At 35.6% G+C, this 13,478-nt stretch overlaps 1 long non-coding RNA gene across 1 annotated transcript; it reads right to left on the bottom strand.

Annotated features, from left to right (window-relative positions):
- Positions 1–7,412: 7,412 nt before the first annotated feature.
- Positions 7,413–9,648, bottom strand: LOC127870223 (uncharacterized). Its single transcript, XR_008044703.1, has 3 exons — positions 9,488–9,648; positions 8,624–8,779; positions 7,413–7,522 (listed from the first exon to the last, which is right to left on the bottom strand). It is a non-coding gene; the product is annotated as an uncharacterized LOC127870223 (long non-coding RNA).
- Between the last annotated feature and the right edge of the window lie 3,830 nt (positions 9,649–13,478).

The following is a 13,478-nucleotide window of genomic DNA, read 5'->3' as shown; positions in this document are numbered from 1 at the left end:
TTGTATCGCACTTTAGAATTACGTCAATATCTCCAAGGTCAAGGTCGCCACAACTAAAAATATATTTATTTTGAAACAAAGGGGGTTAATTATAAACAATCAGTTCAGTTTGAGTTGTCTCCCTCTATCAGACTTTTTTTGAAAACCTGGTTTTGTGACAATTTTGTCCCTTGTTTTACTATTGTCTGATTGGTTATCCGCTGACACGGACATAAAAGGTAACTGACCTAACCTCTTGGCTACTTTCCAGAAATCTTACATACTACAAAATGTAGCATATGTCCCCCATCATTAAATTTCCATTTTCTGCTGTCAAACTAAGTGCATATATTATTTCATTTGCAAAAGACATATCTGGATATATTTTTGGACAGTTGTTTTACTGTATGGTTAGTGGATTAACATTTATTATGCCCCCCTTCGAAGAAGAGGGGGTATATTGCTTTGCACATGTCGGTTGGTCGGTCTGTCGGTCTGTCCACCAGGTGGTTTCCGGATAATAACTCAAGAACGCTTAGGCCTAGGATCATGAAACTTCATAGGAAGATAGATCATGACTCGCAGATGATCCCTATTCATTTAGAGGTCACTAGGTCAAAGCTCTAGGTCATGGTGACCCGAAATAGTAAAATGGTTTCTGGATGATAACTCAAGAACGCATATGCCAAGGATCATGAAACTTCATAGGTAGATTGATCATGACTTGCAGATGACCCCTATTGATTTTGAGGTCACTAGGTCAAGGTCACGGTGACCCGAAATAGTAAATGGTTTCCGGTTGATAACTCAAAAACGCATACGCCTAGGATCATGAAACTTCATAGGTAGATAGATCATGACTCGCAGATGACCCCCTATTGATTTTAAGGTCAGTAGGTCAAATGTTAAGGTCACGGTGACCGAAATAGTAAAATGGTTTCAGGATGATAACTCAAGAACACATATGCCTAGGATCATGAAACTTTATGGGTAGATTGATCATGACTCGCAGATGACCCGTATTAATTTTGAGGTAACTATGTCAAAGCCAAATGCACGGTGACCCGAAATAGTTAAATGGTTTCCGATGATAACTCAAGAACGCTTACGCCTAGGATCATGAAACTTCATGGGTACATTTATCATGACATGCAGATGACCCATATTGATTTTCAGGTCACTAGGTCAAAGGTCAAGGTCACGGTGACCCGAAACAGTAAAAAAAAATCCGGATGATAACTCAAGAATGCTTTTGCCTAGGATCATGACACTTCATAGGTACATTGATCATGACTCGCAGATGACCCCTATTGATTTTCAGGTCACTGGGTCAAAGGTCAAGGTCACAGTGACAAAAAACGTATCACATAATGGCTGCCACTACAACGGACAGCCCATATGGGGGGCATGCATGTTTTACAAACAGCCCTTGTTATCGATGTTCTTCATAACATTTATATAAAATGACAATTACACATCGAGTGTTACTGGTGGTCTGGCTTATAATATTTTGCATTTTACTCACCAGAAATAGCAACTAAGACTATATAAAGAACAATGAACTATGGCTTTGGGGGGCTCTACCTGTAATGGACCTACAGCCTCAGACTCCAGACTTTATCATAAGGATTTCAAATTTGGGACATTTGACTCCCCTGATGTTGTGCCATGTATCAAAACCGTCTATATATAAAAATTAATTTTATTAATTGGATATGTTGAAGATTTGGTGATGCATTGGATTTCATTTTGTGTTTTGTTGACCTACTTTTAATTTTTAGGCTCAGCAGAACTATGGCTGTCAAAACACAATTGTATTAAAATGAATAGTGCTTCAAATTATACAAGAAGTCACTTTCTTTTTGTTTTAGATGTTTTTCAGTTTCGTCGGAAGACATTTCCCACCAACCATCCTGTCTTGAAAGAAATAACTTTTGAACCCGATTATCTGGTAATACTATTTTTTTTACATACAGTTATTAGTGAATTATGAACATTTCATAAGGATCTCAAGGGTCACAACAGGTATATATATATAATATATATATAATCAAGATTTTCCATTGGCAGTTAGAGCACAGCTTGCCCGAATAGCATGGACAAGTTAACAATTTTTTTTTTTAATATCTAGTGTGTAAAAATTACTTTTCATTGCAGAGAACTTTAAGATCATTTTATTTCTGTAAAAAATGTTCAAAGTTATATCCTGAATGATTTTAGGGCCTTAAATTATATATGGAAACAAGCATATTTAATAATAAAAAGGCCTGTTGAGTTTTTAATTTGTTCTCTTAAAGATTTACAGAAAGACCCTTTTTAGCTCGACTATTATATATGAAATCTATATAGTGGAGCAATTCTACTCACCCGGCGTTTGCGCTAGCCTTAGCATTGGCGTTAGTGTGAGCATGCAAATGTTAAAAGTTTGCGTACTACCCCAAATATTTTCAATGTCCTTGGCATATTTCTTTCATATTTTGCATACTACTTAACAAACATGACCCCAACCTATAAACAAGAGCAGACAACTCTATCAAGCATTTTGTAATAATTATGGCCCCTTTTTCACTTAGAAAATGCAGCAAATGTTTAAGTTTGTTTACTACCCCAAATATTTTCAATGTCCCTTGACATATTGCTTTCATATTTTGCATTTTTCTTTACCAACATGACCCCAACCTATAAACAAGAGCAGACAACTCTATCAAGCATTTTGTAATAATTATGGCCCCTTTACCATTCTGAATATTCATATTATTGATAAATCTATGTTAAAGTTGGCGTACCACCTAAAATATTTTCAACGTCCCTTGACATATTGCTTTCATATTTTGCAAACTTATTTACCAACATGACCCCAATCTATAAAGAAGAGCAGACAACTGTATCAAGCATTTTGTAAGAATAATGGCCTTTTTCCATTATTATATGCATATTACTTAAGATTCAACCCAATAATATCTTTGACAAGTTTTAAAATGACGCCGGTTGGTTGAAAAACATGGCATTTATGAGGTGGGGCATTTTCCTTATATGGCTATAGTAAACCTTGTTATCACTCTAGAGGCCACATTTATTGTCAGATTTTCATGAAACTTGGTCAGAACATTTTTCCAATGATATCTTGGATGAGTTTGAAAATGGTTTTGGTTGCTTTAAAAACATGGCCACCAGGGTGCGGGGCATTTTTCCTTATGTGGTTATTTATATATGGTCCATATATGGTTATATATGGCTTTAGTAAAACCGTGTGAACACTCTAGAGGCCGCATTGTCCAATCTTCGTGAAATTTGGTCAGAAGATTGGTCTCAATGATATCTTGGATGAGTTTGAAAATGGTTATGTTTGCTTGAAAAACATGGCTGCCAATGGGCGGGGCATTTTTCCTAATATGGCTATAAATGGCTATAGTAAAATCTTGTTAACACCCTAGAGGCCACATTTATTGTCGGATCTTCATGAAACATGGTCAGAAGATTCATCCCAATAATATCTTGGACAAGTTTAAAAATGATGCTGATTGGTTGAAAAACATGGCTGCCAGGGGGCAGAGCATTTTTCCTTCTATGGCTATAGTAAAACCTTGTTAACATTCTAGAGGCCACATTTATTGTCTGATCTTTATGAAACTTGGTCAGAAGATTTGTCCCAATGATGTCTTGAATGAGTTCGAAAATGGGTATGGTTGCTATAAAAACATGGCCACCAGGGGGCGGGGCATTTTTCCTTATAGGGCTTTAGTAAAACCTTGTTAACACTTTAGAGGCCACATTTATTGTCAAGCTTCATGAAATTTGGTCAGAAGATTGGTCTCAATGATATCTTGAAAGAGTTTGAAAATGGGTACATTTGCTTGGAAAACACGACTTCCAGGGGGCGGGGCATTTTTTTCATTATATGGCTATAGTAAAGTCTTGTTAACACTTTAGAGGCCACTTTTATTTCCGATGTTCATGAAAAATGGTCAGAAGATTCATCCCAATAATATCTTGGACGAGTTCAAACATGATGCTGATTGGTTGAAAAACATGGCTGCCAGTGGGCTCTGCATTTGTTCTTTTATGGCTATATAGTAAAACCTTGTTAACACTCTAGAGGCCACATTTATTGCCTGATCATCATGAAACTTTGTCCAAAGATTTGTCCCAATGATATCTTGGATGAGGTCAAAAATGGTACAAATACGTACAGACTTTAATGATAAACACTAGTCTGGCCAATGTCGTCTTACAAGCTGGTATATACACTCACTGCTAGAGCAGAATCATTTGTCATCTGTTGCAGACAGGCAGTGGTGATCGTTCTTAGCAAATTGAGTTGCGGTTTTTTCCGTAGCTAAGGCTTCTAAGCACACACTGATTTGCAAAATATGCTCTGTAAATTCTAAAATGCGACCAACTAAAAACAAACCCTTTGCCAACTTCTAGGTCAAAGGTTAAGTTTGAACATCATGATTCCTTTTAAATGGCAAATGATATTCGCGTACGATCTTACAACTGTAACTCCCTATTCCCAACTCGGCATTTTCATCAAAGGGCATGAAGGGTGTCCAAGGTTGACAGGTTGGAATCTTTGAATGGCAGGGTGCTGCGCCCTTCCATTCATGCCAAGCTGGAGCACTGGTTTTGATGGTGTTTCACTTGTAACACACCAAGCAGTATGACCCATTATATTTATCAACATGGCTAAAATGAGGCCAAAATAAATGCCCTTTGTTTATTTCCAAAGACATGGATGGATCATCTTTGTCTCTGAATATATTATAAATACTCGTGTTGTTGATTTTGTCCTGTTTGCTTATTGCAGGAAAACTGTTAACGCATTATGTTGTGAAGACTCCTCTGTAATCAGACAGCTAGCAGTATTATGATTATCAAATATTAAAATTTGACTTAACAATATAGCGCTTCAAATTATATAAGACTTTATTTTTGTTTCAGATATTTTCCAGTTTCCCCTCACAACAATTTGCATCAAACCTCTTGTCTGGTAAGAAATTTCCATTGAAACCAACTGCTGGTAATACTATCTTTTTGGTAATGGGGGCTATATAGGAACCACTTTGTCGGTCCGTCAGTCTGTCCCGAAATTTCATCAGATCTTCACCCAAACTTGGTCACAAATTGTATCTAGATGATGTATAGGTCAAGTTTGAATATGGATCATGCCCGGTCAGAAACTAGGTCATGGGGTCACTTATTGTGTTTTAAACCTAAAGTTTGTCTGGGCCATAACTTTGTCATTTATTTCATACAGTATTTTAAATGATGGAACAGGTCATAATGATTTCAAGACATCTTCTGATCCCTGGAAGATAAACTAGGGATTGATCTGTCTGTATATAACAGTTCAGAGACTTCCAATCTAGCGTGAGAAGATGTAATGATAATGTAAAATGGAAATTACATATAACCATACATGCCATAATTTTTCAGACCAATTCCGGGACATTGTGTTAAATTGTCCGGGACTTTTGCCGATTTTCCGGGACATGTATAAAATGTAGCGATATTTATAGACATATGCATTTTTGGTACGTTTTGTTTTGTTTCGCATCGTTAATTGCAAAAGTTCGAAAGCCTATCCGAAATATACTTGATCTATTAACGTCAAATTAAACATTACTAGTTCCTTTACTAGATACAGGCCATGTGTTTTCAGTGTAAGCGTTCTAAACATAGATGGTGACGTCACTGCGTTATTGTTATTAAGACCAGTGTGTAACGCGTAGTTGTTGATACGCCTTTATTCATTTATAACATTTATATAATAAAAAATACAACAATACAGTACCGTTAGATTGTCAACTCAAATCAATTCACAATACATACAACCAATCACATAAAACAAATACAACAAAACAGTACCGGTAGATCGTCAACTTAAAATCCGTACAGTCACACATTAGTTACACTCTTGTTTCGATGTAGATATAAGTCAATTAACAACCAAAACAATGCCGCCTTTTCGGTTTGACAGCGAACGTGAGACAATCAATATGATAACAGGACCCCTGTTAATTGATCGATTTTGACACGTAGCGTAGTCTGCCTATTCGGGTAGGCATTGTCATGGAGACGCTGCATATATACACAGATTCGAGGTGCAGTTAAGCCTAAGATAAGGTACATGTATATATGGATTTTGTAAATTCAGGGACATTTGACAGATTTCCGGGACAGCGGGACAAGTTCTTCATTTCCGGGACTGTCCCGGAAAATCATTGTATTCCAGTCAGTAGTTGGGGAGAAATAGCCCGGACAAGAATTGCACTATATGTACAGTTATTAGAAAATTTCAAAGGGCCATATCTCTGTGAAAAATCATCCGACCATAACCGGCTTATAATATGCACATCTCCTGTTGGTAGTGAAGCTTCCCATAAAAGTTCATTGAATTCATGTAATACGTTGCTGAGAAATAGCTCGGACAAGAATTGCACTATATGTACAATGGAAAATTTCAAATGGCCATAACTCTGTGGAAAATCATCCGACGAGAACCGGCTGATAATATGCACATCTCCTGTTGGTAGTGAAGCTTCCCAGAAAGTTTCATTGAATTCCCGTCATTAGTTGCTGAGAAATTGCTCGGACAAGAATTGCTCTATATGTACAATGGAAAATTTCAAAGGGCCATAACTCTGTGAAAAATCATCCGACCAGAACCCGCTGATAATATGCACATCTCCTCTTGGTAGTGATGCTTCCCATAAAGTTTCATTGAATTCCAGTCATTAGTTGCTGAGAAATAGCCCGGACAAGAATTGCACTATATGTACAGTAAATGGAAAATTTCAAAGGGCCATAACTCTGTAAAAAATCATCCGACCAAAACCCGCTGATAATATGCACATTTCCTCTTGGTAGTAAATCTTCCCATAAAGTTTCATTGAATTCCGGTCATTAATTGCTGAGAAATAGCCCTGACAAGAATTGCACTATATGTACAGTTAATAAAAAATTTCAAAGGGCCATAACTCTGTGACAAATCATCCGACCAAAACCCGCTGATAATATGCACATTTCCTCTTAATAGTGAAGCTTCCCATTAAGTTTCATTGAATTCCGGCCTTTAGTTGCTGAGAAATAGCCCGGACAAAAATTGTTCACGGACGGACAGACGGACTGAAGAAGCGGCGACTATATGCTCCCCCCCAAATTTTTTGGGGGAGCATAAAATGTCAAATTAACATGGATAATAGAAAATATTGTGAAATGCTTTATTTATAAATTAGAAACTAGATAACACTTCTAAAATGATTGCAAGTTTCCATGACTCATTGAGGAATAAACCATGTAAAATGTTAGTTTTGCAAATTTATATAGTTATGGGAAACAACTACATTAAATTTAAATATCAAAGCTTTTTTTTATAATTGTATATGTACCGGTAAAACACCGCTTCATTCGTAAGAATGTCATTTGAGCCGAGATGAAGATACAGCTGTTGAACATCCATCTTCCGCAAGTCTCTCAACAATGCATGGCGAAAACGATCACAAGAAAATTTGGCACCTTTGAAAACAGAGTTGGCGAATGTCTGTGTAAATAAATCACAAATATACATGAATGAATACACAAGGAAAATTCATGCTTTGCCTCAAGATTAAAATGAAAAGTTTGCAATTACAATTCCCTACAATCTGTAAAATATTCCACACGCTTAAATAAAATATATAACCATGCAAATTAGTTAGAAAACGCAATGATGCCAATCATTGCACATCAGCATAATAAGTTTAACTTTATATTGATGACAAATACTGTAATCATACGAAGCTTAGGACTTGACATTTGAACTGTTTAAGTATAAAGAAATGAAATAATTACATCATTTATAGAAACTATGAGTATCACGTTTAAATGGTGGCATTTCGTGTTTTCTCAAAAATGTTTACAAAAACAGTAAACATTTAAACGACTGTTGATATCAACATAATCGATTTTAGTTCATTACGTTACAATGTTGCAAAACTTATTAAAAGCTGTTAAAAAAAGACTGGTATACATTTGTATCATGTGTGCCAGATGGCCCTTATTCACAACAGCGTAAACATAACAAAACACCATGTACGACCTAGACGGCTTGAATATTTGACACACGTCGGCACAAAGTGCTCTGGAAAATTTTCCAGCTATTTGTTGCATGATCATTCCCCGAATTGTCTTGAACATTTGACGCGCGTCAGCACAACGTGCATGAGGAAATTTTTTCCGCCATTTATTCATCCGCATTCATTTTTAATTTAATAAACAGATACTCGTTTTTATGTACATCTTGTTAGGTAGAAAACAATAAAAATTTTACACAGGTGTAGTCTTATTGAAGAAATGTGGGATCAATATTTATTTGTCTTTGTTATAAAATACTACGGCATGTAAGTAGAAAATGTGTACCCAATGACTCAACAACGGCAAGAACAGTTGGTTTTAATATGACGTCATTGCCCAAATGGGTTATGATCTGAATATAACTTCTGGAAATAATCATTACTTTCAGTTTGGAAATGCGATGTCAATGACGCTTTTATAACTGACATATGGATACCGTTTAAACGGTAACCTTTTGTTTATTTCATTAATCATTTCGTTTTAACGTTTAGAAAAATGTGTACATGTGATACCATTAATAGAAACAAACCTGAAACTGTAATTACTGTTCTATACCATTGTCATTACATATTCTCATCAGAGATTGGCAGGCATTTGACAGCTATATCATCAGGAAGAATATCCTTAATCCGATGAGCATTGGAGTCCCCAGCAATACGGTTCACTTTTCTCCTGTCTTGGGCACCTGAAAAAATAAAAGGAAAATGCTTCCTGACACAACACTGCATCCTGTTCAAAAGAGCCTGCGTAATAAATCTACTAATTATAAAAAGACATGTCTTAACAACCCAAATACTACCTTAACAATACTATTGCAACAAGACTAATACGGACGACTAAACTTGTCTTATGTGTATCTAACTACACAAAAAGAATATAAACAAAACAGATCAATCACGCTTTAATAAAAATAAAGGTCACACAAGTTAAAAAGCACTAGTTTTCAATAATCAATAAGTGTCAAAATTGCAATACACTGGTCAGTGTTCAGTGCAAATATCACTATGAACATGTCAAAAGTGTCAATTATTGCACTAGTGTGTAACACACTGAATGTGTCCAAATGCGCGAAGCACCTGTTTTTTAATAATTAGTATTAAAGTCACTCAAAAGTGCAATCCACTGGTAAGTGTTCAATCAATGCAAATATCACACAGTCACTATAAACACATCAAAAGCGTCAATTATTGCACTAGTGTAAAACACACTGTAAGTGTCCAAATGCGCGAAGCACGTGTTTTTAATAGATCACAAAATGGGTAATAAAACGCACAGTTGAACTTAAGGTGAAAAGTAAACACAAATCCTTCGTTCACTCACACCGAGTTACTACTCCTATAAATGGATAAATGACTTCTTGATCTCAAAACAATGTCACAAACGTATACAATACCGGATCTCAACCGTTTGAAAGCTCGTGTGCAATCAAAAGGGGAGATTATTCCAACGATGTTTTTTTCTTGTTTCTCCATTCGGTACCCCTCGCACGTTATTTGATTACGCTTTCTTCATATATGGTCATATTACACTCATTCATAACGTTTATTTATAGATGTTTGTGTTGTGACATATATGGTTATGATTACCATATAAGGTAAAGACGGCCAGGGACCAGAGTCGCTCTGCCACCGCCCGCCCGCCCGCTAAGGGTGAAACTATAATACGTCCCGTTTTTTTTTTCAAAACGGGCGTATAAAAAGGAAGCTGCGCTCTGGTGTATATTATATTCGAAACAATATTCGCATTATAGATTGTGCGAAAGGGGTTCATCATCTTTTTTTTTCGTTTGTGATTCTTCATAGTGTATTCAATACATAAGTTAATAATTATATATATTTACGTGCATTTCTGTGTCAAATTATATATAGCAAATAGACAGCTTTCATCATAGTATTACGTAATGGGTTTATGTTCATTACGCTCTTAATCAACATAAAATGTGAACTAAATAGTTTAAAGTTCATCTGAAATGGTAAACATCGCAGTGAAGACGGTTTAAAGCAAATAATGTGGACCGAGTACTTAATACTCAGTAAGGGAGTTCTTCTGACAAAATATTTTAGATAAACATGCGACTGTATCAATTTCTATTTCATTCTATGTATTCGTGTACATAATCAACTTAATTCTCGTTTTAATCACGAATGTTAAGATAATTTGATAACAAGCAAACTCTTTAATAATCAAAGCGCTGAAGGCACTGAATTTGTTCGCTGTTGTATAATCTTAGACGCAACTCAGTTTTCAAAATTATGTTATAGTTTTTTATATCGCAAGTTTGAAATGACCACTACCTATTCAAATTTATTAAGACTGTCTTAAAACACAGGTCGAGAGGTGTGTTGTGTTTTTGCAAATCATTGATACAGCTAATCAGTGTGCACAGGATGATCTTAGTTGACATGCATTAAGCCTCGTTTTCCCTGAAAGCAGCCAATATGTACAGATTTCAATGATAAACACTAGATTGGCAAACGTTGTCTTACAATCTTTTATATACACACTATGTACTGAACCAGTGAAAACAGGCAGATGCGGTGGATAGAGCAGACGCTTTTAGCATTCGTATGCTTAATTGTACTACAGTTATCCACACAGGCAGTCACTGGTTACGGTTCCTAGCGTAGCTAAGTTCATACTGACTTGCAAAATTGCGTCTGCATTATTTGTGAACGCTCACAAATAAAAATGAATCAGTATCGTTGTTATGTAAGATTAAAGGAAAATAATGCTTCATGTATATCTAGATTGCATTCGTTCATGTTATTGCATACAGTTTGTAATGCCCGAAACAGACAAATGAGCTCGCGTGCTACATAATTTAGTTTATAGAAAACGTTCCATTAAGTAAAAGACACATATATTACTAAGAGTTCGTGTATACAAGGGAGTGAACATAGACGATGCATCAGTTAAGTTTAGGCGATCTTTGATGTTTATGGTAAGCAAAAGGGCGGATTGTTTTTACTTTTTTCTTACAATTGGTGTATTTTAGTTCAGGTGAATATTGTTTTGTGTACTACACATATTGGGTCTATTTCTATTTTATGAGCACATTGTATCGTTTCATTAATACATTGGTTGGTCACACACTGAAAAAAAGTCAAATGAGGAAAAGATGGTCAACCCTTGGTCAAGTGCCTTATTTATAAAACAAGATATCAATTTACAAATCGTGTCCTCGGCGCTCTATTTGCATGTATTTTGTCGCAGAGGAATATGTTTACATACTTGAAACGTGTGATTGATAACTGCAATATCAGTTCATTAGTATAAGTCGTTTTAAATTTTAAAGCCATTTTTAACGTTTTATTAACGTTTTGTTTAAAGCAGAGCGTAATAAATCTTGGTTCTGTATGTCATTCACCGTGCATTTACTACAATTGTCTTTGCTTAAATTGAATCTTACTGATATGTGTGCTGTTACAAATACTTCAAATAGAACCTTGACTACAAAAATACCAAACATAGTTTCTCAAAATGTAATCAAGCAGTTTTATTTAGTATTTTGACATTACGTACGTTGAACGTAAACATTTGCAATAAAAAGCACCTGTAAAAAACAGAGTTGAATACTAATATGTGCTTAAGTTTGCTTAAATCCTCAATAGACATCAAATGAACATTAAATTATATACTTTTTGGAATATTCTTTGCAACCGATATAGAATGGATAGATTTTTGTTTGAAAACTACAAAACAGATATGTGGGCACAATGCGGATAATTCGATCGAATATAATACAGTCAAGAGTAAATTATAATAGGTACACTAATAATTTATAATTCCCATCTCATTATATATGGTCTAGAATAATAAACTTGAATCTTTATCTTTCTAACATTACCATAAAATGTGCATTCACTAGCTAAATGATACAAATGATTACAAATGATACCTTTGGGCCATGCTCTCTGAAAATGATGTTTAATAGATGTGCGTAAAGTGTCGTCCCAGATAAGCATGTGCAGTCCGCACAGGCTAATCAGGGACGACACTTTCCGCTTGAATGGTATATTTTGTTTGAAGAAGGCTCTTGTTAGCAAAAATCCAGTTTAGGCGGAAAGTTTCGTCCCTGATTATTAGTTGTACCATTTACATGCTCATTCTCATGCCATGGGACCACATTACTATAAGGCCACCTTTCTGAGAAACATTAGAAAACACTAAGGTGTTATACAAATAGCATAGAGCTTTCAAAAACACGTATGACATATGATTTTCATTACTTCATACATTTCAATAAATTTTTCTTTTCATCAACGAGAGGTTGCTGTCAAATTGCATAATTGTAGTTAATTGTTAAATAAATGATTGGGTTATATAATTGCCAGTTGGAAAGATTATTTTAAAAAGGATTCCACAAATAATTTGGTTTGCTAATTTTTATAATTGTTCAGCTATTGCTAATATTGAAGTATTATGAATAAACAAAGATTAATTGGCAGGTGGGCGATTGATGTGTAAGCTTTGCTGCTTATTGGTTTGCTGACACATTATATCATAGATTGATATAATAAAGCAAAAACGGATTACCAGTGCACCATGCGCACACATTTCAGAACACGACAAGTGAGAACAGAACGAAACAGATATGCCTCGTTGTGAGAATCCCCTAGTTGTTGTTGCATTTGATTTTGGAACAACATACAGCGGGTATGCGTTTTCATACAACGTTGTGCCAATCAAACAGAAAAACGATGAAAAATATAAAGTGACCAACACAAACGAAAAAGATGTAATTAATATACAATTGAACAAATGGTGCCCCGGTGGTTGTGTTTCACAATATGCAACATATAAAACACCGACCAGCGTGCTTCTGGACACGCAAGGGAAATTCTTCTCCTTTGGATATAATGCTGAAGATCATTTTGTCCGCTTGACTGAAGACAATAAACATCAAGGCTGGAGGCTGTTTAGACGTTTTAAAATGGCATTGCATCAAGACAAGGTATACATTTTTAAAGCTCAAGGAATAAAACTTTGTTTGAATTTTGTAATGAAAACATGAATGCATATTGCTTTTCCAGCAAACGGATTGGGATCAAAGCCGTTCTTTTCTTCCATGAAACACGTTTGTCTTGTTGCGTCTTTTAAACCTGCATAACGCCAAATACGACATAATATAAAATACCATATTTTAGCATGTCCGCCTAGTGGTTCCCTCAAATTCACAAATACGACAAAATCAACAGAAACATTAATCTTCATATCTGCCACCACTCCAAAACGAAAGCTGAGGGTGCAAATAACGTTTTTAGTTGGTATTTTTGCGATTTTTACATACATGTCTCGGCGCTAATACTTTTTTGTGTAGATGCGGTCCTCAGTCGCCAACACACGGACACGCCAGAACCTTCATTTGTTGTATAGACGCATAT

The sequence above is a fragment of the Dreissena polymorpha genome, chromosome 2 (assembly GCF_020536995.1).
Source record: "Dreissena polymorpha isolate Duluth1 chromosome 2, UMN_Dpol_1.0, whole genome shotgun sequence".
NCBI classification, from domain to species: Eukaryota; Metazoa; Mollusca; class Bivalvia; order Myida; family Dreissenidae; genus Dreissena; species Dreissena polymorpha.
This window is presented reverse-complemented; position numbering and strand designations above follow the sequence as displayed.